This window comes from Oncorhynchus clarkii, chromosome 27 (genome assembly GCF_045791955.1).
Source record: "Oncorhynchus clarkii lewisi isolate Uvic-CL-2024 chromosome 27, UVic_Ocla_1.0, whole genome shotgun sequence".
In the NCBI taxonomy this organism is placed as follows: Eukaryota; Metazoa; Chordata; class Actinopteri; order Salmoniformes; family Salmonidae; genus Oncorhynchus; species Oncorhynchus clarkii.
In genome coordinates, this window is record NC_092173.1 from 6849114 (window position 1) to 6866288 (window position 17175).

General features: G+C 41.6%; 1 protein-coding gene across 2 annotated transcripts in view; it reads right to left on the reverse strand.

Annotated features, from left to right (window-relative positions):
- The window catches only part of LOC139386276 (leucine-rich repeat and fibronectin type III domain-containing protein 1-like protein), a 108227-nt gene extending 92947 nt beyond the window's left edge, over positions 1 to 15280 (reverse strand). The window contains exon 1 of one of the 2 annotated variants that reach the window (XM_071131772.1): positions 14622 to 15280. The gene's annotated coding sequence lies outside the window, so the exon portion shown is untranslated. The remainder of the gene's footprint in view (positions 1 to 14621) is intronic. The other variant, XM_071131773.1, reaches the window with a different exon arrangement.
- Positions 15281 to 17175: the final 1895 nt, after the last annotated feature.

The window sequence follows — 17175 nt, forward strand, 5'->3', positions numbered from 1 at the left end:
AGTTGTGTCAAATTTGCAAATGACAACAAGGTCAAGGTATTGGAGTGGCCATTACAAAGCCCTGACCTAAATGCCATATAAAATGTATAGGCAGAACTACTAACCTGACTCAGTTACACCAGCTCTGTCAGGAGGAATGGGCCAAAAGTCACCCAAACATCTGACCCACTGGGAATGTGATGAAAGAAATAAAAGCTGAAATAAATCACTCTTCTATTATTCTGACATTTCACATTCTTAAAGTGGTCATCCTAACTGACCTAAGGCAGGGAATTTTTACTATGATTAAATGTCAGAAATTGTGGAAAACAGAGTTTAAATGTATTTGGCTAAGGTGTATGTAAACTTCTGACTTCAAGTGTATGCAGTGGAGCTGTGCTCATGTGTCTTATGTAATTCCTGATGTGTCATGAACGTTCATATTTGGTGTGGATCTGTGTGGCTGAAATATAACTCAAACAGGGAAGAAAAAAAATACACACACAGTAAAAAAAAAAACACATCTTACACCATATCACGGGAACATTGGACCTGCCTGTCAATCTCAGCATCTAGACGATAGCAGAGTTTTCCTTTTCGTGTGAATGTGTCATACCATCACAGAACTAGATACAGCCAGAGCTTATTCTAGTTCTCAGAATCATAAGTACAGCCTAAACCCTAAAATCACATCAAGTGCATCAATAAAAAAAAGGCCACGTAGATTGGCACATCAAACTTTAATGTCAGCGTCCATTACTAGACACGCATGCGGTGTTAATTAGTAGAGGTTACAGAAGTTAGAGTGCCCCTTTTACAGAGTCTCCGTATAAAATGGTTGAATCAGACAGATTAACCTTTATATGTGAGTGATTCATCACGAAACCAGGACAAAAAAAAGACCAGGATTTGGGGGATTTTCACTAAATATAATCCATAGAATAGTTCTTTGGAGGAAGAATTATTGACATTTGTTTGACATTTGCATCTAAAAGCATAAGTAAGAAATAAGTAAGAGTTTCATCTGTAGGTGCAAAGCAAATATGCGTGGTGTGTGAAGCTGTGCTGCTTGCTCTGTAACACGAGAAGTGTTTTGATTTTTAAAAAGCACTTTAATTTAAGACTATTGAAAAACACCATTTTGGATTAACAATATATTGAAAAAAATAGCCTAAACATAATATACTCTATGGGCATATCAAAGTTCCAGAATGGGATCTCTGCTAGTTTTAAGGTTATGACCCATTTTATAGAGAGAAATTGGCATGGTGCTTACAAAATGGCATAGACACTTACAAATTGAATCGTAAATCTAAACTAGCAGAGATCCCATTCTGAAACGTTCATATGCCCATTGAGTATTATGTTCAACAATATATAATAAAATGACCAAATCTAAATAAATGAAACAGATTAATGTTTACATTTTTCAATATTCATAAGTTAATGCATTTATTTTTTATTGATATAAAAAAAAAATCATATTACAGAGCAAGTGGTAAAGCTCTATATGAAACCAATTGTTTCTTTGTAGCAGCTACAGATGAAACATTATGCAAGTCTTAAAGGAGGCCTGGGTATTTAACTAGGCAAGTCAGTTAAGAACAAATTCTTATTGACAATGACAGCCTAGGTACTGCCTCGTTCAGGGGCAGAACAACCGGTTTTGACCTTTGTCACCTCGGGGATTCGATCTAGCAACCTTTTGGTTACTGGCCCAATGCTCTAACCACTAGGCTATGCCACCCCATTGATATACTATAAATGTAATAGTATTACACTTTAACATACATATTAAAAGTGAACGTTATAGTCATAGCATATTAAAATATTTTTTAAAAACATCACACTTCAATACACGTGTTAAAAGCTTACTTTAGATTTGATAGTTTTTTTCAGATTTTTAGTATACTAAAAATAAACTATCAACCTTCACTACACTTATTAAAATACTTTAAATTAATTGTTTTCAGTCTTTATTAAGTATACTATATGCTCATTATCATTAAACTTAAAAACACTAATTTAAACTGTACTTAAATTTAGTATATTCATTCAAAATACACTTGGAGTTGTTTTTACGTTGAAGGATGAAAAAAAAAAAAATTCTCCATGAAACTCTATACAGTGCCTTGCAAAATCATTCATACCCCTTTAAATTGGGTTAAAAAGTGGGATTAAAATTGTATTGTAATTTACTGTAAAAAAAAATGTATAATACATATTAGATATAGTCATTGCATAAGCATTCTGCTTCTTTGTTTAGGCAAGTCTAAATTAGTTCAGGAGTAAAATTTAGCTAAGCAAATCACAGAATATGTTACATGTTTTTTTTTTATGAGCCTTTTGAAAGCCTCATAAAAGGGAAGTGGTTGATAGATCGGTAACAATATGAAATCAGACATTGAATATCTCAAGCATGGTCGAGTTAATAATTATGCTATGGATTATGTATTAAACATATCATATACCCAGTCATCCTTCTGAACTGAGCTGCAGGACAGGAGTGAAACCATGAGGCCATTGTGAACGTAAAACAGTTAGAGTTCAATGTATCAATAACATTGTAGTGACTCCAAAATAATGATTTAAATGGCAGAGTGAAAAATATAAAAATATGCAGAATAAAATGCTTTCCAAAACATACATATATGCAACAAGGAACTAAAGTAATACTGCACAGCTAAAAAAACATGCTTCCTGAGAGTATACGTTTTCATATCCCAAGAAAATATACTTTCCCGAAAAAATATTTAACTTAAAATGTCCACAAAATATATTTAAAAGCTACTTGCATGTGCACAAACATTTGCATATTACCCAGCATCCTTTTCTGCAGCTGAAGTTGATTCTTCCTCATATTTACCTTATTCAAATGTTTTGATGTTCAATTACAATTTACACATTTTATTGAAACGTTAATGTACTACCATAATGTAAACAACTGAAGTATGAAATACTAATAGTACACAGTTCTTAGGAGTGCTCCGTATAAGTTGCTGAACCATCTACAGCTGCTTTGTAAATAACATGTTAACATTGGCTGAGAAGATCCTCGTCAATCAAGGTGGAAGGTTATTTGTAAAAGGAAATTTGAAACACATACAGTTTTTTTGTAAAGAAAATACAGGAATTCTAATTCAAATACCATTTCAGTATATTTGTAATTTAGAATAAATATACATAAAATGTACTTACGGTGTATTCAAAGTATATTTGTGTTGACTTTTGTCTAATATACTATGCAACAAAATGTAATCAGACACCTTCCCTTTTATCACATTTTGTTACGTTACAGTCTTATTCTAAAATGAAATGTAATTTTATAAAATCATTCTACACACAATACCACATAATGACAAAGCCAAACACAGGTTTTTAGATTTTTTTGCGAATTTCTTAAAAATAAAAAACCTTATTTACATAAGTATTCAGACCCTTTGCTACGAGACTCAAAATTGAGCTCCGAAGGGCCTCCCGGGTGGCGCAGTGGTTAAGGGCGCTGTACTGCAGCGCCAGCTGTGCCATCAGAGTCCTGGGTTCGCGCCCAGGCTCTGTCGTAACCGGCCGCGACCGGGAGGTCCGTGGGGCGGCGCACAATTGGCCTAGCGTCGCCCGGGTTAGGGAGGGCTTGGTCGGTAGGGGTGTCCTTGTCTCATTGCGCACCAGCGACTCCTGTGGCGGGCTGGGCGCAGTGTACGCTAGCCAAGGTGGCCAGGTGCACGGTGTTTCCTCCGGCGCATTGGTGCGGCTGGCTTCCGGGTTGGATGTGCGCTGTGTTAAAGAAGCAGCGGCTTGGTTGGTTGTGTATCGGAGGACGCATGACTTTCAACCTTCGTCTCTCCCGAGCCCGTACGGGAGTTGTAGCGATGAGACAAGATAGTAGCTACTACAACAATTGGATACTACGAAATTGGGGAGAAAAAGGGGTAAAATTCACAAAAAAAATAAATAATAATAATAATTGAGCTCCGGTGCATCCTGTTTCCATTGATCATCCTTGAGATGTTTATACAACTTGATTGGAGTCTACCTATGGTAAATTCAATTGATTGGTCATGATTTGACCTGTCTATAGAAAAGGGAAGGGGAGGAGACAAGTTAAAGGAATTAAGCATTGAGACATGGATCATGTATCTGTGCCATTCAGCAGGTTAATGGGCACAACAAAATATTTAAGTACCTTTGAACAGGGTACTAGGTGCCAGGCGCCCCGGTTTGTGTCAAAAACTGCAACGCTGCCGGGTTTTTCACATTCAACAGTTTCCTGTGTGTATCAAGAATGGCCCACCACCCAAAGGCCATCCAGCCAATTTGACAACTGTGGGACACATTGGAATCAACATGGACCAGCATCCCTGTGTGTGGAACACTTGTCCATGCCCTGACAAATTGAGGCTGCTCTAAGGGCAAAAGGGCGGCTACAACTCAATATTATGAATGTGCTCGTCATGTTTTGTACACTCAGTGTACATTCCAACATCCATTTCTCAAGCTTCTTCTCATTTCTGTGAAAAGGGCAGGGCATTAAACAGAATAATAAAATCTGTGAGATATCCCCAAATAGAAATAAATCACTGTGTAATTTCCCCTCTCTCACCACGGCCTCTCCCGCTCTCTCACTGGGGAGCAGAGTAGACAGATGTCACCCTCTGAACGAATCACATCTCTGCTAGTCTAGCAGCACAACTAGGACTGTCATGTGACCGCTACACACACTCAGGTCAGTTGAGTTGGTGCCAAGCCCATCTGAGAGAAGGGACTTGAAGCCAGGCAACAGAATACATCAAGGGGAGAGCCTGTCATGTACACACACACATACTCTTACATAACAGCAGTTAGGACACACTGATCACACTCAGGAAGGCATATTATAGACCATATGTTACCATGCACTTAGAGTAGAGTTCAAGTGGTGAAAATGGCAGACAGATTCAGCTCTAACTCAGCCACTTATGGCCATGAAACACGAGAAGTAAGAAGAGAGGTCAAAACAAGTATGGGGGTTAACAGCATGAGACCTATATCTAAGTCGAGTTAAGCCAGTGAGAGTGGAGCGGATGTCGTTGGTTCAACTACTTTAGGCCTAATAAACAAACTATACACTCTTAGAAAAAAAGGTTCTATAGGGGTTCTTCGGCTGTCCCCATAGGAGAACCATTTTTGGTCCAGGAACCCCTTTTGGGTTCCATGTATAAACTGTATGTTGAAAGGGTTCTAGATGGAACACAAAAGGGTTATACCTGGAACCATAAAGGGTTCTTCAAAAGGTTATCCTTTGGGGACAGCTGAAGAACCATTTAGGTTCTAGATAGCACATATTTATAAAAAAAAAAATAGTGATCAAGTTTTTATATTTTTTTGTTGTCAAGACAAACAAAAAAAACACAAACCAACAGAAAGAAATTCCGACTTTTTTCCTAAGAGTGTACGTATGGGTTAGGAAGAACGAGTAGAAAAGAGCACTCCTATTGCTCAGGAACAACACATATCTAAGGGCCCTATGAATAAAACAAGGCCCTTATTAAATATGTAACAATGTCCCCATTAACATATATTACCCTTGGCAGACAGCCACCCAGAGGCAGCGGGAACCTTTTACAGTTGAGATGTGAAGGTTTGAGATTCAAATGGTATTCTTCTGATAGAGTGCACTTGGTGTACCTATTTAAATTAACCATCAACATTATCATAGCTAATTTGTGCCGAGGGAACAAAAATGAAAAGTGAAACGTGTGAAATACGTGATAGGAACTTTCCATTTTGCCTTACAAAAATATGGCTTATAAGTCCGAGTTAAAATATGTATTTGCTTTCAGTTTGTTAAATGCTATGTTATTTTCAATGCATCTCACACTGCAATAACAATAACACTAGCTTTCATGGGGTACATAAATAAACTAATGGGATTCATAACTAGTATAAAATATTACATACTGTCACACATCAAGAGGAGACGGAATGTGGCTTCTCCATTCAGGCTGGCCATGAAAGTCACGTGAAAATGAGCCTGTTGAAGCATGCACCCCCACTACCCATATCGATGTGTGGAGCGATATCTGCCAACAGATCTTTGTCACTTTGACAGTACCCTAACTCACTGCGAGCTGTACATACCCATGCCTGTGATGTGTCCTGGAGTTGGTGTCTCTTCAAACCTAAGCTCGCAGGGGGAAACCTGGAGTTGTGCTTGGTTAGCAGACACTATCTGTGATTGACTTTAATGTATTCTGTATGCAGTAAAACACATGGATAAAAATGCACTAATATATATATATACACATACACACACACACACACACACACACACACACACACACACACACACACAGTACTATATAGTAAAACTTAGGCTAATACTCTGGATCAGCCTGATGGCTCTCATGACTTCCTGAGGCCTCCAACAACATTACTGATCTCCTAACCTCTGTTGCCCTGGCCTAACCTAACTCAATTCAGGGCTCTGGACTGGATCTTCTCTCCAATTACCGAATTGTAAGAAAAAACAAGAAAGTGCTATTGATTTCAGCTGACTTGAACTACAAAAAGATGCTGACAAAGTATTTCTCAAACCAGCTAGACAAGTAATCTGCTGCCTGATAGCCAAGGCCCATGAAGGACCTAATTACAGACATGCAATTTATGTCACCCAGTAGAATCACCACACTCCACGTAAACTAGTGTACAATAGTTTAGCATGGAATAATTCACCACAGTTGTCCTCAATATGTGCCGCACAGCACTCAGGTTCAAGTATGTCTAGTGTCTACCCACCCTGTGCCCACACACACATGCCAAGCCACACAGCTGTTACAGGGAACATATGCAGGGCGCTGGAGCAATGTGAGGATGTGGCAGAGATACTATGGAGAACATTGACCCCCTGACTCAGAGAAATGTGCCAGCGCAGCATCCACCTCCTCACATAGATTGGCATAAACAGACGTAAACAGGCAACTTGGACAATGCCGCTCCACCGCTCTGATGCATTCCGCCACTGCTTGAGGAGCGGGTTGTGTAGTTGTTTAGCCTGCTGCTAAAGTGTACAGCGTGTGTGCTAACACAACATGTGTAATTTCTCACCGGGGCCTGGGTCAAAATACTGTCGTGATAAGAACCTTTCAGTAACCAGATCGTGTTCCATAAAGGCTCTGTCAATCATAGGTGCTTTGTTTATGTTTGCAGCTGTTTGGATGCAAAGCCGGAGGGAGAACAAAGAGAGAGGCGAGCGTCCTGGAGCGTTGCACTGTGGGGGAAGGGGTTAAGCGGGATACAGACAGTACTGTACGGAACGCAGCCTCAAGTACTGCTCTTTGTTGGGACATTTCCACAGCAGCAGCTCTCCTACTTAGTCGTGCATGTCCATCCCTCATCCTCTGCTCATGAATAGATCCTCTGCTTTTTGTTTTATATTTAGATCAGGACCAATCTGCTCGAGGCTCTTTGTCGCGAGTCAGTTGGGGCATGTGATCCTGCCTGTATAATCCTGATCATGAACCTGGCACAACCACATCTGCCTCCTTTTCCGGCCCTTATCCCAACCTGATGTGTGTCACTAAAGTCTCAGCTCAGGAATCCTCTCGACTGGCACACTAACCTTGGCAGCACTAATGCTAATGCGGCTGGTTGGATGTACACGGGCCCAGATGTGGCAGCATTGCCTGGTGACACTGACCCGGATAGGTCTGTATAGATCCCACCGTCTGATCCCTCCGTCTGATTGGAAAGGACGCGGATGGTTATAGAGAACATTTTTATTTACTGTATATAATCCACCCAACAGGCTGCACTAGGCTGCGGGAGGGGGAGGGGGGGGGGGGGTGGGAGGATGCTGATATTCACAGGTTTTGCTGTGTGTCATGGTTGATTTGCTGGCCAAGTGCTGTGCCCACTAGGATTAATATATAAGGTCCAGGCAGAGATATGTGACTTTGGACGTGCACGGCACAGAAGCAGACCTGGCCGTGAGGTCTGTCCCAGCCCAGCCCGGCACAGCACAGTAGCAATCCATTAATACCCCATCTCACTAGGCAGTGAGTGGCACCGGTCCAGATGCCTGACAGCAGAGGTCAGAAGCAGGCTGATTGAGATTCTGGCCGCTCGATAGGCAGGATGCAGCAGGGTTGAGTCACCTCGGAATGCGGCAGCCGGGAGGAGGAGTAGCCCCACAGAGCCAGATCTGTTCCCCAGAGGGGATTCGGCAAGTGATTAGTTCTGTCTGTGCCAGTGGTTACAGCAGAGCGGGAGAGCAAGAGAGTGAGCGAGAGAGCGAGCGAGGTGGTCGGGCAAGAATAGAGCACAGAATACAGGCCAGGATATAAAGTCAAAGGAAGGAACTGTTGAGATAAAATAAATGAGGTGCAGGAAATTAACGTTGACTTGTGTAATAACAGGGGATGGGACTTTCTGAATCCCAATATTCCATCAGTGAATGATATTTAATATTCTATAGCCAACCTAATGAGATAAGGTAAGCATATATTTATAAGTAGCACAAAGTCATTACTCCCATACTTAACCTCTACCTCAGTGTAAAATGGCAAACCCAATGGAACTGAAAGATCCTCGTTTGCTTAGCTAGTAATTAGGAATCAAACGAGAGCCTTCCTAAAAGGTTGCTAGCAAATGATTGCAATTACAATGTTAAATTTTAACGGTGAGGTGCCATAGACGCGTAATCCTCTCGCTTTGATGTCATCCAAACGAATAAGAAAGGTCAAATAGACAAGTGGCATAATTAAAAAGAACGTGTCTTAGCGAGATAGTAATAGTTGTACAATATATGGAATAAGAATTTGCGAATGGAAAAGTTTTGGGGAAATTAGAAAATTATACACTATGAGATGCCACAGTCTCTTTCCTTTCTTGCATAGCCACGGTAACAGCCAACATGAGATCCCAAGAAATTGACACTGCAATTGCTGCCCGCCTTTTCAGACTCAGAGGTGTAAAAAGGTTTCAAGCACAGTATCAATCTGCTTCCATCGTAAAAGGCTGATTTCTCGAGTGAGATAGGGGAGCGACAGACCCCCCCCACTTCAGTCATAAGCCTGGTCTTCACATCTGTTCCATCACAGTGGGGGGTAATAGAGAGATGGGGGAGCTTAGTCAAATATACTTCCACAGCAGTATATTTGAGCTTGATAAGGATCAATTGGTAAATTACATGCTGGGCTGATTGTGGATCCACAGTGGAAAAGGTCCATTGTGATGCAGTATAGTGGAAATGCTTAGTGTGCTTGTGGAGAGCTACCCTTAGTGGTGTTAAGTACTGGATGGAGTGGAGGGGGGTTGAGGGGTTAAGGGGTGGTACTGGTGATGGGAGGGGTGCTATGAGCACTGGGGCGCTGACATACGTGACGAACAGGGAAAGCAGTGTCATTAAGTAAGAGATCTGGTTGCTGGCTGGGATGTTAGTCTTTGTAGAACATAATTATAAATGCATAAAACACACTTCCTGTAAATCACGCTCCCTGTGCTCATCGGGGAGGAAGACTTTCTGTCGTTATCATAAAGCACCATGCTGATTACCAGCCTACTGTAGTGTAGACATTTCAGTCTCAATCCCAGGGAGAAATGCATAAAAAATTTCCTCAAAGAAACCCATTTGGTGCGGTGCCTTCTTTTGGGGAAGACCCAACCATAACACACATTTGGAAAAGCCTTGTCCGAAAGGAATGTACTTAGATTAATTTTAACTGATGCACGGATCAAATCAATAACACATGCTAGTAAGAGCATAGTCATTGTGAAACAATCAGCACGGGAGCAGATAATGAAGGCCAGGTTTCATGGCGTAGCTGACATGAAGCATTGTCAAAGATGCCAGCTACATCAAGGTACTGTATATGATAAGACTTCATTCAGTCTGCTGCTGAGACACGGGAGACTCTAGCACTTCCCTAGCTCTCTTCACAAAAACAGGAAAAGTATTAATAAGTGTCTGACACATCCATCTCAACATACTTGTACGTGTGATGAAAACCCCTTGCACATTTTTAGGATAACATCACTTTACCAAATTTTACATTAGCATACAGCTACTCCTGAAGTTCTGTCTTTTTGCCTCTATCTTGGGGCATGATTTGGTTTTCCCCCGGCACCGGGGGGGGAAGACAGGTGGGGTTTCCCATCGGTCTAAACTTAATTACCCCTCTGAAGTGCTCCCTAAACATGCCACCCGGACTGATAAGCCCATGACTTGAGTTTGACTTTAAATGATTAGTGGCCTTACGGACTGGATGGAAGAACACCCGTTTAAGAAGCGCTTGCTAAGCAGGAACCAACACCTGCATTATGAACAGATCAGATTTGTCCAAAACTGCTGAAATCTAGCACCTCGGTGGACATGGTAACTGTAGCCTATAGGCTCTGCTCAACATAGAACTAAACATTTTTTTCCCCCAAAACGTTAATGAGACCCTCTGGCAGGCAATCACAAATGACTGAGCTAATTCTCCGCACAGAAGCGATAGAACACTACACGTGAATTTTCAAAATGCATCATGAAATATGCACGCACCTTTCATCTGGATGTAGGTCTGAGATTCTAGTTAAATAATGTTAAACTGTCTTCATTTTAGAGAGATACATTTTGTGACATTTCAGGGAAAAAACTCAACCGTTCCTTTTGGTCTCGACATGATTTTGTATTCCATGAAAGCACACATGTTAAGGTCTTCAAGTAAAACAATTATAGCTGTAAATCTTATTTCTGGAAAATCCAACTGATTTCAGGACAATCCTTACAAACCCTTCCAAGGCCAGGATGCTCCACCAGGCCTATTCTCACATTTAAATAGCGAAACCAGGAGCAGATGGTGCAGCCATGTGCCTTATTATAGAGCCATGCTGGCACTGACAGCCACAGACTGGCGGCATGATGTCCTACATGGGCGGAGGGCACTGTCATTTTATTTGTCCCTGCCTGTCACCTGTCTTAGAGAGAGAGGGTTAGACGGTGGGAGAGAGAGAGAATCTTGCAGAAAGTCAGATATCCATCCATCATTGCGGGACAAAGAACGCCAGACAGCACTAATATATCTCGAGAGATGCCTCTGGAGCGCATACACTCTTTGTCAATTTGAGGTCAGTGTATCTCAATATTCCGATGTCAAGTCTTATTTGTCACCTCAAGGGCACAGCAGAATGATAAAAGGAGGGAGATAACAGTCCACACATGCACACAGATCCTTGGCAGCTGTTAAACAACCCAGAGCCAATATCAGCCTACCCATTAACACACACAGGGAGGGGATCAATACAAGAATGCAGAAGGCAACATTTAACTTCCAAAATAGAGGAAACACCAACATAAAGTGTCTTAAAAGGGTGTTGAGCCACCATGAGCCAGAAAAGCTTCAATGCACCTTGGTATATATTCTACAAGTGTCTGGAACTCTATTGGAGGGATGAGACACCCTTCTTCCATGAACAATTCCATAATTTGGGGTTTTGTTGATGTTCGTGGAAAACCCTGTCTCAGGCGCCGCTCCAGAATCATCACTGGGACCGTGCTCCCACCCATCTTCACGAAGGGCCCCACACACCACAGCCATGAGCTATTAATTCCCTTACCATCGGTCAGACGGTATCAGAGCATGAGGTCTGATAGAAACTGTCTCTGAGACTGTTGGTATCTACAATCCATCAGCCTGCTGAACACTTGAACTGACCACCTGCACTGATTCTCCACACCTTAGTACACATACATACATACATACATACATACATAAATACATACATACATATATACATGTATATATACACACACATACATACATTTGTCCTACATAGGGCTGGGAATTGCCAGGGACCTCACAATACGATATTATCACGATACTTAGGTGCCGATGCAATATGCATTGCGATTCTCACGATTCGATACTGTACTTGTATTGTGATTCCATGTTAAAAACATATTTCTCACCATATGTCTGCTGCAGAGAGACAAGAGAGAGCCATGAGAAAACAAGTTAGGATCAGTGCTGGAAATAAAAGTGCGGAAAACAAATTGGCTCCTTATTTAAAAAAAAAGATGGAGCACAATTATGTTTTGGTGAAGGTACAGCCAACTAGCACAAAGATATTGCAAAATTGTCCAAACGATACGATATATCATCCAAAACACACACATCACAACTGCTGCTCTCCCATCACCAATTTACACCAGACTCTTTTTATGATTGCTAAATACTGCATCATTTAACCACTTTCGCCCCAATCCCCCCTTCCCCAAAACAGGTGTAAATTGTGCCTTCCTGTATTATACTTACGCCAAAATGTTGCCTTAACTTTTATTATTTCTTATTGTTGTTGCATTGTCAAGAAGTAACCTGCAAGTAAGTTTATACCATAGGACTAATAAAACTTGATAACTCCAATAAGTGTTCAATCGGGTTGAGATCTGGTGAATGAGATGGCCATGGTATGGTTTACATCGCTTTAATGGTCATCACACCATTCAGTGACCACTGTGGATGGGGGCATTGTCATCCTATGGGGGCATAGCAATGGTAGCTAAATGAATGGCCTGCCCAGCATTTTTATACATGACCATAACACTTCAGCAACACTATGTGCATTCCGTTGCTTTAACATCAGCGGGCGCGTCAATGCAACGATCTACCTGCTACACAGAGTGAGGCAGAAGCCAAGAGTGACTTTATTCTATTTTACCCTACTGTTCTGTACCATATTAATCCATTATGTGTAAGTACAATAGCTTTGGTCCAACTTTTCGCAAGTACTCATTAAAGGGTTGCTAGTGGTTGTACTAAATTATCTTCTAGTTACACAAGTTGCTTTTGTTTACATTGTGAACATAGTCAATATAGCTAGGTAGCTAGAGTTTCTGCTAGCTAGTAGCTTCTTGACTGAATATTAGTAAAATAACCAGTGGTTTATAGTCGAAGCCATAACGCAACCAAAATCAAGTTTATTTATCCTTATTTCAATTCACGAGGCAGAATGAACTGCTGCGTCAGCCGTGGAGAAAGGAACCTTGGACAAGTCTTGAGCCTGGACGCTGCGTTGGACGCGACGCAACGCGAGCACAACACCATCAGTAGCGCAGCTTTCATTAAGTTCAAAGGAAGCATGGCTGTAGTGTAGCAGGACCATAAGCCTGATGGGATGCTAATTGATTCATTAACTGAGAAACCACACCTCCGTGGAACCATCTGCTTTCAACATACTTTGTATCCTTCATTTACTCAAGTGTTTCCATTTTTGTGGCAGTTACCTGTAGCTAGCCAGACAAACATGCATGTAATAGCTGACCTGGGTTGTTTAGTAGCACGTTGACAATGTTCTTATATCTGTGGGAACAAAGTTATGTGAAGCATAACGGACTATAGCTCATGTGAGGAGGGAACTGCAAGCTGTGGCTGGTGCTCCGTGGCCCCCTACCTGCGGTACAAAATAAGACATTCTCAGGCACTGCAGCTTGACATTCAGAATTCTCCTTGCTGGATTTACGGTACAAGGGATACAGAGCTAGGTGCTGCATCAGTGGAAAAATACACTGCCATGATTGGGCAATGAGGAGGAGAGACCTCGGCCGTGGCCAAAAGCCGAATTGCACAGGCTCACCTACATTCATTATCCGAACAGCCAACTAGCTCAGGTGGAACGGATTCATTAAAAGTGGTCTTGCGTTATGCAATGCCAATGGAAGCGAATGATTAAAAGTAATTTAGAATTATTAAAGAAACACAGGCCCACCAGTGTACAATACAAAATAAAATAAAAAAGGCTAGACCAGACGTTAAATTGTTCCAATACTTGTCACATTACTCATATGCACAGGCATTCCTGAACTTCCTCCTCCCAGGGTGTCTATTGATTGTGTGAGGCACATAAGTGTCCCAACATAAACCCTGTATAGTCTTGTGGAATTGCAACGTGATTGAAGATCGATTTCACAGACACGGTCTCGCCCTTTTTCTTTCTTTTCGAAAAGGATCAACATAAATAAACACGTAGGCTAGGATCTGTTCAGCCAACATGGTTGAACATAATTTCCAAATGTATTCTTCATCTTCAATACTCTCGTCACATTTTTGGTTACCATCTCCGATAGGCCATGGTGCACTTGACACACGATCGAATCGATTTAGAAAAGGACATGGACTTAAGAAGCATATTTCACAAAGTCTCAAAGCAGTTTGATGTGCTGTAAGAGTGCATGCAGTATTTGTCACAAATCAAGACTGACTGGGTAAAAGAATCTTACGAGTAAATATCTGGATCGGGGAACAAACTTGCTAATAACCCCATCTACATTTCCCGTGGTTGTTTGTGGTGAGACAATCAAACGAGACTAGAGTAGTCATCTATCTGCGAACGAGTCATGGCATGAGGTTTTACTTTTGAATGGTGCAATAGCCTATCCATAGACCATTACACAGCATTCTGTTGTAGACCCCCACAACGTCAAACAAACCACACCTGATCCACACCTCGTATTAGCCTTCCATGAAATGCATTTACACATGGAACTCCACTGTCACATAACAGCTCAATGTGACAATACTTGCACATCTGTAGAAACAATTAACAATTTTCTCTTACTCGGTTATGACCGAATTTCTAAATCTTTCATATGAGAAAACAATGAAATCATGATGATATATGGTTACCTCTATTCCTGAGCCCGATGTTACCACTCCGTTGTCTGTCAATCTCCAGTAGGCTATGCAACGAGGTAAATTGCCCGAGTAGATTTGAGCAAGAAATGCATCGATTTGCCGCCGGTCTGCTTCCCCAGTAGCAGAGTGAAGAAGCACAACAACCACCCAATATTTCTGGACTTGGTGCTCAAAGAACACTCACTTGCACCGAGGAGGGCAGTTGCGTTGCAATTAGTTCCCACGTATATTATCACACAAATGAGTAGCATCTATGCGTGGGATATCCAAGTATGACATTTCTTCCGTTTTAGCGTCAAATGACTCGACCCAGACAGAAAATACTTGTTTCCAAATGTTTTCTCCAGAACACAATCGTCCTTCCATATAGTGGCAGTGATTGTAAATTAATCTGCTGAGTCCAGCATATCCGCGGCCAAATTTCGATCGTTAGTAGCCTTGTTGAGGCAGGAATATCCGTATCAGATATACATCCTTGGAGCGAAGACCTAGAAGTTTCAGTCGGTGGTGTCCAGTGCTAAACTGACGACTCACACTACATTATTCCGCTGCTCTGTAGTTCGCGGAGAAGAAACTAACGTCCGTGGGCGTGGCGTACCGTTTGGCCGGAGCAAGGAGTCTGGATAGCCAGGCAAGTCCGGTGCAGCACTGACAGGCAGTGAGCGGCCGGCAGCGGTCCACGGTGCGAAGTGAGGGGCGTTTTGGGGAGAGGTTTGAGCCAGTTTACGCATGCATCGCGCCCCTCTGTGCACTGAGTACTAACATAGCCTCTCCACAGCTACAATCCGCAGCCACAAGCTCTTTCCACCTCCGATTTCTATTGGCAAAATGGTACTGCCTTTATGGGATTACAAATCAGAAATAAGGGTAACGATGACTGTCAAATCATGCCATCGAGCGCGGTGTTCTGCTTTAGGAGACAGTGTATTGACTGCTATCAAAGAATACGTCGTATTGACATTAAAGCCTCCATCACAAAACGGAGGACTCCTTATCAAATAGGAAAAAAAAGCCCACCATTTAGGATGATGATGCGTGCGCGTTGATGAAGCGTCTACATTAACCAACCCACAGCAGGGAGTGGATTACTGTGCTCAATTTACATGTTTGAGATTTTATATGATTATTTTAACGTGCGCAATTATAGGATTAATTTGAGGAAATGTTGTACACGCAAACCACTTTTTTCAGAGCCATATGATGGGGATTGTGCAGAGAGGGGCTGTGTGTGTCCTTTCTGACACATGTAGATTGAAAATGTAATATAGGCTATTATATTTAAATGTAAATATTGATTAAGACTAGATACCACAGTGACTCAATCGCACCAGTGAAAACTGTGATTTCAGGGCCCGAACTCGCCATATCGCTAGTCAGTTCATCACCACGGACTGGCCGAGGACGCATAGAAATTCAGCACCGTTTCCTCACGTAGTAACATGGACAGCAGCCAGCTTGTGGTCTGAAAATCCTGTCTGATCAGATCACAGCGCTCACTCCCTCAGAGACGTTTCTCTTTGCTACCTCTGTGGCAGAGCGGATCCTGACAATGTTGATGTCATTTTAGGGATGACTGCTTTTAGGGACTGATCGACAGACGATGATACAATGATGATTCAGAAATGGAACCACAGTCAGTAGCGAGTTAGTGAGTGAAGTTAATCGACTTGAGTCCGAGCAAGGGCAAAAGTTCAAAAGGACAGTAGAATGAATCAGATTATTTGGTTTAGGGAATTTGACCAAATTGTTGGTCAGGACACATTTGTTAATGTATAGTGTCGTTGAAGCATACAAGCACTCCATCATAGGTGTGTTCCAAAATCCTCCAATGGAATTGACTTTCTTGAGGTTTTGATTTGTGTCCTTTCCTTAGATTTGCTACATTGGTGTTAAAAGTGGGATGAGGCTGCCAGGACATCTGACTTGCGGGCAAAAATTAATGAGCTCCAGAAAGAGGGATTAGTAGTGTAGCCATCCTAGATAAGCTCCCCCAAGGGAGTTAACTCTTGTGGAGAACATGTCTGCTTGGGAGAAACCAGAGGGACATGGGTTCAAGTCCCAGTTGGATTTATGGAAAAAAGTACTTCACTCTTAACCATCTGTCTCTAGTAGCAGGCATACTGTCTCTAGCATACTCCTTCAGGTTCTATGCCAATCAATCAATCAATCCCTTCTTAATCACTCAATTTAGAATTAGCCTAGGTTAGGTTTGACCATATTGATTTACACAGTAGTCTGCATGAGTTTTGGGAGTTTCTGTATAGTCAGTGGATGGGATGGGATGAAAGTAGCATACTCAAGGAGATTCCAACAAAACATTGTAGTGTAAACATAGTTGTTGAGGCAGACATCCTTATGGATGCAAATTTCCTGAATTACTAGGTTTTTTGATTATACAAACACATTTTAAGGAATTGTCTGTAGTGAATAAAATATCTTGTCTATAATTTTGGCTCATTCATTGTATTGTGATTTGTTATCACACCTGTTATCACACCTATTTGTTTAGCAAGTGTACCTGCATACATCACAAGACCACCATGTT